The 12,933-nt window shown below is 39.3% G+C and overlaps 1 protein-coding gene and 1 non-coding gene across 3 annotated transcripts in view; one reads left to right on the plus strand and one right to left on the minus strand.

The window, feature by feature from the left end:
* Positions 1–12,933, minus strand: part of EDIL3 (EGF like repeats and discoidin domains 3) — a 474,131-nt gene that overhangs the window by 65,249 nt on the left and 395,949 nt on the right. The gene's annotated exons all lie outside the window — the stretch shown is intronic.
* TRNAS-GGA (transfer RNA serine (anticodon GGA)) lies at positions 4,680–4,752 on the plus strand. Its single transcript has one exon. It is a non-coding gene; the product is annotated as a tRNA-Ser (tRNA).

The raw sequence follows: 12,933 nt of genomic DNA on the forward strand, positions 1-12,933 counted from the left end.
GGAAAGGCCCTGATGCATGGAAAGTCTGAAGGCAAAAACAGTAGGTGATGGCAGAGGATAAGATGGTTAGATAGCATCACCAATTCATGAAACTGAGCAAACTGCAGGAGATGGTGAAGGACTGGAGAGCCTGGCGTGCTGCAGCCCATGGGATCACAAAGAATCACACAGACAAAGCTACTGAATGACAACAACAGCAAACTACAAATCGATTTTTTGGTTGGAGAGTGCACAAACGTGTAATTTTATAAATTTACTTAGCAATTTCCAAAATGATTTTATCAGTTTATATTCCTACCAGAAAGATATATACATTTTCCACTTTCAATTTCCTGTCTTGGTGAGTAACATTAGTAGATTATTTTAGGAAGATCATTTTATGCATTCCTTTGATAAATTCTTTTTTATTAGTAAACATATTTAAACCTTGATGGATTCAATTTAGTAATGTTCTGCTGCTTTTTACATTCTTGCATTTTACAAGTGAGATTCTAAATCATTTCCTTTCTTGTACTTTTCCCCAGATTTAGTATCAGGAAATCATGATTTTATAAAAGAATTTGGGAAGCCTTTTTCTTTTACTTTAGAATAGTTCATGTAACACAGAAGGTATATGTTTTTGAAAACTGTAAAGTCTGGCTTGACATCTATAATAATGGTAAGTCTATTGAAGGATTCTTTGCTTTCCCTCTCTCTTTTCTGTGCCATACAGGTTTCCAGTTTTCTTTGAGTAAATATATTTTGATAATGTACCTTTGCTATAAATATGTGTGTATATATATACACATATAATATCTCTATATATGAAGTAACTATGGTATGATGCTAACTTTTGTTAGATTTAGGCATTATATTATTCTCTGTACATGACTGAAATATTTAAAAAACACAGTAGTCCCTGGGGAAGGACTTAAGTCATCCTTGTTTTTACATCTTAAGAAGAATGGAGATGAGGGCTAGCATAGACTCTGCTGCTGCTGCTGCTAAGTCACTTCAGTTGTGTCCGACTCTGTGCAACCCCATAGACGGCAGCCCACCAGGCTCCCCCGTCCCTGGGATTCTCCAGGCAAGAACACTGGAGTGGGTTGCCATTTCCTTCTCCAATGCATGAAAGTGAAAAGTGAAAGTGAAGTTGCTCAGTCGTGTCTGACCCTCAGCGACCCCATGGACTGCAGCCTTCCAGGCTCCTGTGCCCATGGGATTTTCCAGGCAGGAGTACTGGAGTGGGGTGCCACTGCCTTCTCCGATAGACTCTGCTAAGCTATCTCATTTTCAGTAATAATGACATGATGTGTTCCATTTTGCTATATACCTTCAAAACACATTCAATCTTCAAATGAAAAAATATCATATTTAAGTAACTTCTAATGTTTTTAAAGAAATTCTGCTTGACCAACATGAGTCTAGGCCTAATAAAAGCTAGTATACTTGTGTTTAAAAATCAAAGTTCTTTTCTTTTATTTTTTGGCATTTCACATAAGCTCTTTTCATTACTGCAACCATACCACCAACATTGAGCCATTCGTTTTAAAGAAAGGTTTTCTTCTGTTAGTTGAATTCATTTTGTATAATTAGTTTTCATGTTTCTAGACTTTTGCTGCCTTTGGCATATGACAGTTATAGCAAAATCAGGTACATATGAAATAACAATGAAATCTGAAATATTTCATAAATTATATTAAAAAATTATGTGTTTCATAATGATAGGTAAGGAAAGTCAATATAATTGTCTTTCATAAATTTTATCATTTTCTTAAGTTTTATGGAAAACAAAACTTAACATACAGACATTAAAGATTTTTTAAAACCATGTATAACAGTAACAAGCTTTAATGAAAGTAATTAAAAAATATTTATTGCCTTCCTGACATGTACTGCCATGCCTCTCCCAACCCAGCTTTTCTAATACTGCGTGATGCCTAGTACAAAACTAGATGCTCAACAAATTTTGTTTTTATTTTCTCAGTACTGAATGAGACACAAAATTAGTACATCAACACACCAAAGTTAATACACTGACATTTGACATTTACGTGAAACTTGACTACAAGGGGCTCTAAGCCTTTTTTCAATCCAGTCTATGTTGTTCAGCTGATCCCTCCATCATAGTAGATACCACACTGTGTCCACAATAATCTGTTTATGGATGTTTGTCATCTACCAAATTTTGCACTCCTTAGGGTCCTCCAATCATGGTTTAGTCATCCTTGCATCTTCCAAGTTTATTGCATGGTCTGCATATGTTAGGTATCTGAGAACATGCTTATTAGATGGTAAACAGATAAAATGGAAAGAAATTGGGTCAGGAACATAGACTGGGTTCATTTTTAAAACACAGCAGAGTCAATTTTTCTTCAGAGATTAGCAGTAAGGAAAAATGATGTGTAGATATGTAAAGAAGTGTTGAGGGAAGAAGACTTTCCTGAAGGAGAAGTTTTAAGACATAGTATTAAGAATTTCATGATTATAGTCCTTGGCACTGTGAATTCGGCAGCACTGCCAAACTTTGGCAGGAAAAAAATTAATGAGAATGACTTTAATGCTTTGTCAGTAATGCAGAATGAAGGAAAGGTCCTTAGAATCAAAGAGTGGTAGTGAGAATGGAAAACCCAGGGACAATCTGACAGGTGAAAGGACAGGGTCTCTCTTGCTTTTTTGCACTGTTCATTTAATTTAATCAGAGCTTTCATCAAGGTAATGAGCACCAAAATGACAGCCAATGACAGCCCTCAGGAATAAGAGTGAGTTAACACATCTAGCTCAGAAGCAGGTAGGTAAAGATGTGGGGACACGTAGGAGAAACTAGTAGAATATCAAGTCCAATGTCATTTTGCCAAGTAAGTTTCAGAATCAGAAGGCTAAGTGAAGCAGTATGGGTTGGATTCTCTTGCAAGGACTGGAAAGATAGACTCTGCAAATGTGAACTCCACGTTGACTAAAGAGGCTGGATCAGAGGGATGATAAACATAGGGACAATGAAAAGAGATGAAGTCAGGCCAGTTGGTCTCAAGTATCTTGGGAGACAGCATGTTAAGTGTGGCTGATGGAATTTTGGGGACCCAAGGATGAGAAAAGACAAGAGACCTGTGGCAGAAAGTTGCAGATGTCAGAGAAGTCCAACAATAAGTACTATGTAAGCAGGCAGGCAGGAGAAGGGGATGTGACCGAGGATGAGATGGCTGGATGGCATTACCAACTTGATGGACGTGAGTCTGAGTGAACTCCGGGAGTTGGTGATGGACAGGGAGGCCTGGCACGCTGCAGTTCATGGGGTGGCAGAGAGTCGGACACGACTGAGCTGAACTGAAGCAGGACTATACAAGTAGAGTGAATGAAGGGGTATCAAATGGGGACTGCTAGGGGCTTTGCAGAGGTCTTCTAGAAAACAACAGGTAAAGTTCCAAACACTGTGTATCATGGAACAAAGACAGGGGCATAAGACTGTGTCTCCTCAGTGACTGGATTCTCTTCTTAGGGACTATTGGTGAGGCTACCTTTGGTAAGGGCTGGAATATCATGCAGGGAATCAGCTCAAAGGCAGAAGAGAATTCTTGTCCAATGCTGCATACGGCATGAGAGAGGAATAGCTGCCTATGACCCAGAGTTCATTTGACAGGGTTTTATATGTCCACTGTCTTGGAATAAGATAAACTCCAAAGAGTGGGACTCTCAGGGACACTACTGTGATTATGCATGGACTGCCCGCACTTGTGGGGGCTCGAAGTACACAGAAGTAAAATGCCAGAGAGGTCATTACACTGACGAACTCCATCCAGATCAATGAGGGGCAGAGGGCCCTGAAAAGGGCTCTACCAGATGTCATCTGTGCTTCCACCTGTTCCCTGGCATCAGTGGCAACCCGTTCACAACCAGGCAGCTTCTAAGCTGCCCATGACAGACTGCATATTATGATGAAGCCACATGGGTCACACATCACAGTGCTAAGCAAAGATGTACGCACACACAAATGTACATGGAAAGACTATACTTTCTACAATTTTAAAATTTCATTGATTTACTCCTCAAACACTTCCTTGCTCCATCTTCTTCCATTCCAGACTAAGTAAAAGGAAGAATGCAGGAGACTGGGAAGGATCTTTCTGCTTGCTGTCTGCAGATTCCTTTTCAGGCTAAGGTATATTATATTCCCTCTTATGCTGATTACTCTGGAAAAACCTAATCAGAAATACATATAATAAAAATCTCTCATAATCAATAAAAGGCATAATTTTTCCTATAATTTGGCAAGTCTCAGTGGGGCATACCCACTAGGAAAAATAGAAGGTATATTTTGATTGGACAAAATATTCCATAAGAATAATTCCCATTGTTTTTCTTTACTCTTTGTTGTAAATATGAAGTATGGGCTTTCAGTGATAGGATTTAATTGGATTTAATTGTAATGCCTGTATGTTGGTGCTGTGCCCAGAAATCTTTGGGAAATGAATAATTTTTGTATACCAAAGAAATAAATTAAGGCCATACACTCTCTGCTCTAAAATGTCTTGCTTATTCTTGTTCCTGAAATCAACTTAAGGTTAAAATAAAAAATTTTATTTTTGAAATAATTATTTTTTGAAATAAATAAACTTTTTGAAATAAATAAACTGACCCTGATTTAATGTTAGCTTGAGGTGTCTTGATTGTTTTTTGTATTTCACTTGTCTTGTGTCTGGGCTTCCCTGGTGGCTCAGAGGTTAAAGCGTCTGCCTGGAATGCAGGAGACCCAGGTTCGATCCCTGGGTCAGGAAGATCCCCTGGAGAAGGAAATGGCAACCCATCCCAGTATTCTTGCCTGGAGAATGCCATGGAGGGAGGAGCCTGGTAGGCTATATAGTCCATGGGGTCGCAAAGAGTCGGACACGACTGAGCGACTTCACTTTCAGTTCACTAGTGGGGAGCCTGGTGGGCTGCTGTCTATGGGGTTGCAAAGAGTCGGACACGACTGAAGTGACTTAGCAGCAGCAGCAGTGCTAGTTAAAAAAAGAGTTTAATTTTACTTTAAAATTCAGTACATTAATTCATGCACTTTCAAATCTGCTCTTAACAGTTGTTTGTACAGTCTTGTATTATTATTTTATACATAATACATGTGTAAAATGTATATATCATATATTATATACTATATTATTATACATAATATGTATTATAGACACAATATATTCTAAAAAATAAGTGTTATTCCTCAGTCATCTCCACCTCTCTATGATCCTATGGACTGTAGCCCACCAGGTTTCTCTGTCCATGAGATTTTCCAGGCAAGAATACTGGAATGAGTAGCCATTCCCTTCTCCAGGGGATCTTCTTGAACTAGGGATTGAACCCAGGTCTCCTGTATTATAGCAGATTTTTTACTATCTGAGCCATCAGGGAAACCAGCAAACTACTGCAATAATTTTAAAAAAGCAAAACAAAACACAATAATGTGTATAACAGATCAGTCATCAAGTACTCACTAATACTTGCAACATTTTTAATGTTTATGAACTGGTAAAATTCCAAGTAACCAAGATACAGCTTGTATAACAAAGTTATCTCATCAGATGGCTTACAATATAGAATTAAAGTTTGATGATATGGATTTGAATTTTTAATCTGCTGTATACTAGCTTGGTAACCTTATGTAATTAACCTCCTTGAATATACTTGTAAAATGAGACATAGTTTTAGAGGATTTTCAAGTTTCCTTTTATTAGAAAAATCTCTGACTCCCTATGCTACATGTTAATTGAAAATAACCACTTCTATTAAATTTTGTCTTCTACTCTATTTATCCAACATTAATCCAATATTTATTGAGTGCCTACTATGTGCTAAGCACTCCAGTGACTAAAATTCCCTCGTGGAACTCTGGTGTCAAGGGAGAAGCAGACTTGGACCACATAGATTACAGCAGGGGTAGGGACCCCCACCCCCTTGTGGAGAAGGCTATAGCACCCCACGCCAGTGCTCTTGCCTGGAAAATCCATGGATGGAGGAGCCTGGTGGGCTGCAGTCCATGGGGTCCCACAGAGTTGGACACGACTGAGCGACTTCACTTTCACTTTCTACTTTCATGCTTTGGAGAAGGAAATGGCAACCTACTCCAGTGTTCTTGCCTGGAGAATCCCAGGGACGGGGGAGCCTGGTGGGCTGCCATCTATGGGGTCACACAGAGTCAGACACGACTGAAGTGACTTAGCAGCAGCAGCAGCAGCAGCATGGACCCCTGGAGGCAGGGGAATGGTGCCAGGAGCTGTGATGAGCCAGTGGAGCAGAGGTGAGCCTGAATGTTGAAGGATGCTTATGAGTGAGACAGCGAGGAAAGGAGGGAGGAACATTCCAGACAAGGGAAAGTGTACTTGCAAATGTGTGATATCTTCAAAGAGTTTTCTGTGTTTACAGAAGGAGGAGGATTTTCTTGTGGCTAGAATATATGGCAGAAGAACCTTAGGAGAGGAGGCTGGAATGGAAGGTTTGAACAATTTGTGAAGGGCTTTTCTTAGTCACCTGCCATAGTTAGTAAATGAAGAAATGTATAGCTTATAAGGAATTTAGATTTTAACTTTAATGTGCTCTTTTAAAAAGGAAAGGCACTTACAATTTTATCATGTGCTCTACTTGAACAAAACCTTTAACATCTCTGGATTTTAGGTTCTTGGTAAAATGCCTTATCCCACTGCTCAACACTACATTTCTGCTTTTCAATCTTCTTAGGTCTATCTCTAAATTTGGGTAGTCCCAGCTATCAATTTTTATATAAATCACTCCATTTTCAAATGGCATTTTTTCTTCTTGTTTAGCGTTCAATAGCATAAAATCTATTGCCAGTATATAGCTTGTGAGGCCAGTGAGCAATTCAGTAGCATTGTATACCTTTGAGAAAAAAAATACCATATATTTATATAGTATGATGCAAATTGAAATCTTTTGACTTAGCCAGATTACCAAATAGTATTCTATCTTTAATTTCTGGTGACATTAGTATGCTGACTTTTTCATGTTTATTATTTGTCAAAATATATAGCCAATTTTTCATCTAGGGAGAAATTTCGTATAACACATTTTAGGTATGCTAGAAAAGAAAGCAGCTGCTAAAAATCAATTTTCCATTTCTGAAAAGTGCAGATCCTTTGTGTATATGTGGCTTATATTTCAAAGTATTTGCTTCTTACAGCTTAATCTTTTCAATGGTCACTGCAACTATGCCTCATTAACCATATATATGTCCAGTATAAGCAGACTCATCACTTGTATCCAAACTTCCACATTTTTGTTATAGTCTCTGAGGAGGAAACAATTACATATTTAACAAAGAATCTGGAAAGAGTAATGTAACACATTCTTTTTCATATTTCTTTGGGTTAAAAATTTTTTGTTTTACAGCTCCTACCAGGGAATACATACCTAAATATCATTATATATATCACACATAGCTTATATATATAACAACTAACTATACATCATATAGTTTATTATGAAAAATCTCAAATGACATTTGTTATAATGTAACCAATGTCCACTATAAAGCAAAATAGACCCTGGGCTGGGGTCCCAAACTGGATTACTGTGACTCTCTCAGGACCTCTCTTAGGTAGTGTTGTCTTCTGACTACACAGGATACGCTTGTCTGCAACTCGCCTTTTTCCACTGAAAATGACCCTCCTTGTTTAGATATTACCATTTCAAATCCACACTGAAACTGATCATGAAGCTCTCTTTGTAAGTTGTTTCTCATATTTGAGGACAACAGTAGCGGCAGCATTACGTACAGCAGCCAAAATCAACACATATGTGTGTTGACATTTCGAGTGATTTATGTGCTTATCAGACTGCTCAATAAAACAATGCATAATTACCAAGTCTACTGACATATGAAAGAACTAATGATATTTTCTTGACACAGGCACCTTCTTTTTAAAAGGTAAATGCAATTCAGTCAGTTTATGTTTATTAAAGTTAAGTATATTTCTATCTTAATGACTAATTAAAATTACATTCCCATAAAAGCCAGAGGAAAACAGCCCTTCTTTCCATTTTCCTCTGGATTCGGTGCCTGTTCCATTTTGCAAAGAGCTCATCTGTTCTAGTCAGGAAATACATGGAAGAGCTTTCTCTGTAAAGCTGCAGCCTGCATTTAGCCTGCATTTACTGGCATCTTAGTCATTTTTGGCCTGGGTACCCCTGGATAGGGCTTCTCTGGTGGCCAAGATGGTAAAGAACCCACCTGCAATGCAGGAGACCAGAGTTCAATTCTTGAGTTAGGAATATCACCTGGAGAAGAAATTGGCAACCCACTCCAGTATTCCTTCCTGGAAAATCCCATGGACAGAGAAGCCTGGCAGGCAACAGACCATGGGGTCACAAAGAGTCAGACACAACTGAGCAACTAACACTCACTCACTCCCTGGGCAATTGCATATCCTTTCTGAGACTATTTCCTACAAAGTAGGGTTCATATCCGGAGAAGGCAATGGCAACCCACTCTAAGTACTCTTGCCTGGAAAATCTCATGGACGGAGGAGCCTGGTAGGCTGCAGTCCATGGGGTCGCGAAGAGTCAGACGTGACTGAGCGACTTCACTTTCACTTTTCACTTCCATACGTTGGAGAAGGAAATGGCAACCCACTCCAGTGTTCTTGCCGGGAGAATCCCAGGGACGGCGGAGCCTGGTGGGCTGCCATCTATGGGGTCGCACAGAGTCGGATAGGACTGAAGCGACTTAGCAGCAGCAGCAGGGTTCGTATCAGCTGCCCCTGACCTCTTCATCTAACTGCTCTTAGGGTCAAGTGAGATACGAAAATATTTCTGTAAAAGTAAAATTCTGTACCAAGATGTATTTTTTAATGACTTCCTTTTATCAATACATTTAGTCAAAAATATGTTTGTTCCTAAAGAGCAATATAAGCTGAGGCTCCTAGAAATAAAATGACATCTATTTAAAATCCAACATAAAGATGTAATAAGTAGCAAGAGCAGCTATATTATGACCACCAAGGATGGCATTTCTTAACTCGAGGTTAAAAGCTAACATCACTACTTGAAGGAGTGGTCAGCTTTTCACATTGAGAATCTTCTGAGAAGGGGTATTTTTAAGTCATTGGAAGAAGATTTTTAAGAGAAAATGAAATCAATTTTTAAGGCTTTGATTCACGAATTGATTTAGGGTTACAAAGTAAACTTGCAGATTGCTTCCTTTCACTTTCCATGTGGTTTAGGATAGTTGAATCCCTAGCAGTGCAGTAGCAGTTCTCCCTTAGGTACCTAAACACCAGGACCTGAGAATGTGGGGAAACAGAAATTCTCTTATTTTAACAAATGCCGAGCAGAGAGAAGCAGCAGCTCCTTACCATTTGCTTTTCATCTTCCAGCTATAAGAAAACATTAGTCCCATTAGACAAAGATCTAGGATCTCACCACCTTCCTCTGTCCTCCTCTGCCCCACACCCTGGAGAAGGCGATGGCACCCCACTCCAGTACTCTTGCCTGGAAAATCCCATGGACAGAGGAGCCTGCTGGGCTGCAGTCCATGGGGTCATGAAGAGTCGGACACAACTGAAGCGACTTAGCAGCAGCAGCAGCAGCAGCAGCCGCCCCACACCCTGTGTGAGGGTTGCCTTTGTTCTCATTGTCCAAATGTGAGGCTTCACTAACAGGTCTATGAAATAGAGATGGCTCCTACACAGAGGAGATATATTGCCTGGAGGAATGTTCTGATTTCTTCCCTTGCTGATGCTGTCTTAAAATTTGTTATTACTTCTTATCTTTCAGGAAGGGGAGTTGGAATGTCCCTGATGATTATTTTGAGCCTTTACAGAGTGTGCTTTGGAATCAGTCCTTTGAGTGAAAGGAGACAGAGGATGCGGGGGGTACAGGATGTCTAAAGAGACAGATGGATCTTGTAAGAGGTGTGTGATGAAAGTATGGACTCTAGGTGTGGCAGACGGGTAGTCGGGGTGGCCCCACGATTTTCATCCTCCCTGCTGTCCACACTGTTGCACACTTCCCTCCACAGAGTGCAGGCAAGACCTGTGACTTGCTTCTAACCAACAGAATAATACAATGAGATTTCAGTTTCTGTGCACATTACATTATTTAAGACTCAGCAGACTTCAGCTAGAGTTTCTTTCTAGTAGCTTCATAAATTGAGAGACCATGCTGAGAAATTTACTTGGCAGGAAACTGTGGATTACTTCTAGGAGAATGTGACCTCCAGCAACTAAAGGTGTCCTCTAGGACATGAGGGCGGCCTCCAGCTGCCAGCCAGAAAAACACTTGAGCCCTCATACGGCAACAGGGAAATGAATTCTGACAACAATTCGAATTGGCTTGGGAGCAGATTTTTCCCCAGTCAAGCTTCCAGACATGAATACAGCCCAACTGACACCTCGATTGCATTCTTCTGAGTCCTTGAGAAGAGGACCCAGCTACTAGATTCCTGACCACAGAAATATGACCAAATAAATATGCATTGTTTTAGTTTGCAATAATTGGTTATAGAGCAACAGAAAATGAATACACCAAATAACAGGAAGAAGTAAGAAAGATGACTTGGCGAAATGATTAGATGTCAAGTAATAAAGAAAAAGATGAAAGCAATACTTTAACTGAAGGTCACAGGGCAGCATGGGAGAATGGATACCATGACTGTTCCATATTACTTACAAAGAGTAAAGACCTGCATTTGTGAATGTAATGTGAAGCATTGCTGTACAGCCTACCTTTAGAATGCAGAGCCATTTCAACTTATCCTGTATTTTTCAGATTTTGAATCTTTTCTTCCTATTAAACATTTATATTGCTTGCTTATTTAGTGCTATCTCTGTATTGCATGTTTCATTTCATGGCTTTGTTTAGAATCTCTATAGCAACTGGTCTATTCCCACTTCCTTTCGTTACCTAGTTGAACTGCTAAAACTCTACTTTCCCTAATAACATAAATAGCGAGATTTGACATTGTAAAAGTCTCTTTTATTAGGGGTAAGAGTACAATGAAGTAGTTAAATCTCTTTTTAATTAGGAAAAGCTAGATGTACTTTCTGGTAACCAATCACTCTGTCTTACTGTATTTGCCTCATCGATTCACCATCTGCTTCCAAATTTCATCCAACAACATGTTTTTCTTCTTTGATCACACCTCTTATTTTCTCACTTTTATTTAAATTCATATGAACCTTATGAAAGTTAACACGTTCATGCTCTCAACACTGCACATATAATCACAGTCTCTTGGCCACTCATTGCCAATTAATCTTGAGTTAAACGTGAGTTAAGCAGCACATAGAACACAGTATCTGGACAACTTGGTGATGATGCCACTGGGGGTGGTGTGGGGTGAAGGGAAACAGGGTTATTTGTAGTTGCACTCACAGTTACAGATAGCATCTCTCATGTTTTGGCAGGATGCTGACGTATACTTTGACTATTTTACATGCTTATTACAGGCAGAAGGTGGGGTTTCCTTACTGCCATGTTTTCCCTTGCTGTCTTGGCCAAAGGAGCTTATCTCTCCAGATTTTCCCATGTCAAATTGTGAGTATACTCATATTCCCTGCTGCAGTGAATCTATTTGTCATCCATTTGGCAAACTTGTGAATTCACATAATTTCCATTTTATGCTCTGCAATCTATTAGTTGGACTTTGGAAGTTTCACAAAGCTTAGCAGGTGCAACACACAGGGATTCAATGATGTAAGAATGATGGTAGATGGTAAGTGCTATTGTTACAGTGCTATATTTCTAGATGGCAATTCACAGCTTGGACCCACAAAGGAATCTAAAGGTAGACTTTGTGTAACTCCAAGCCAGGTCATAGCAACAAAGGATGGAAAGAATATGATAACTATGTTCAGAAGTCCACTTTATAATTTTTTTAAAAAATATCTATATTTATTCCATAGACATAAAATCATGATGATCAGCCATTGAGAGAGAGCCGGAAAGAATGCAGCCTCAAAGGGCATGTGAAAGGAAGACAGCCCTGTTGCCATTATTGTGGGTTTCCAGGCTGCCTTGAGCTATGTCTGCTGTTGCAAAGACTTTTTAAGATACTCACTAAAAAGAACCAAACAAAAAATACTGATTTGAATTTGACCATTATCAAGTCAATTTAGATAATACGCTCCATAAGTAAATAAGTAAGTGAAGTCGCTCAGTCATGTCCGACTCTTTGCGACCCCATGGACTGTAGCCTACCAGGCTCCTCTGTCCATGGGATTTTCCAGGCAATAGTCCTGGAGTGGATTGCCATTTCCTTTTCCAGCGGATCTTCCCGACCCAGGGATCAAACCTGGGTCTCCCACATTGTAGACAGATGCTTTACCATCTCAGCCATCAGGGAAGTCCTATAGGCTCCATGAGCCTTCATAATTAAGACTGAACACACTCCTGATTCTTAAAAGTATCTTCATAATACATGATCTTACAATGATCATTTCAATCAGATTCAAAACATTGCCATCTAGACACTGGTTAACAAATTAGCAAGGAAGAGATAGAGGCAAATAAAATAACAGAAATTTCTATAAGCATTCAATACTTAAAATATGCTTATATTCAGGTTATTAATGTAAGTTCATAGCCAATTTCGGTTTTAAGGTACTTTATCAATGAAGACACTGTGATATATACACATATTTCAGGGTTTTTTCACTATTCAGTTATTTTAAACAAAGTACAGCCTGGATAAATGAAAGGTGTTTTACATAAATCTATTTATTTTTAATGGAATAGAGCAATCGTTGCTCTCTACCAACGATCATTGTTATTATGTTTGGTGTTAGTCTCTCAGTGGTGTTCGACTCTTTGTGACCCCATGTACTGTACCCTACCAGGCTTCTATGTCCATGGAATTCTCCAGGCCAGAACACCAGACTGGGTAGCCATTCCCTTACTCCAGGGGATCTTCCCAATCCAGGGATTGAACCCAGGTCTCCCACACTGCAGGCAGATTCT

Source organism: Ovis aries, chromosome 5, assembly GCF_016772045.2.
Source record: "Ovis aries strain OAR_USU_Benz2616 breed Rambouillet chromosome 5, ARS-UI_Ramb_v3.0, whole genome shotgun sequence".
Lineage (NCBI taxonomy): Eukaryota > Metazoa > Chordata > Mammalia > Artiodactyla > Bovidae > Ovis > Ovis aries.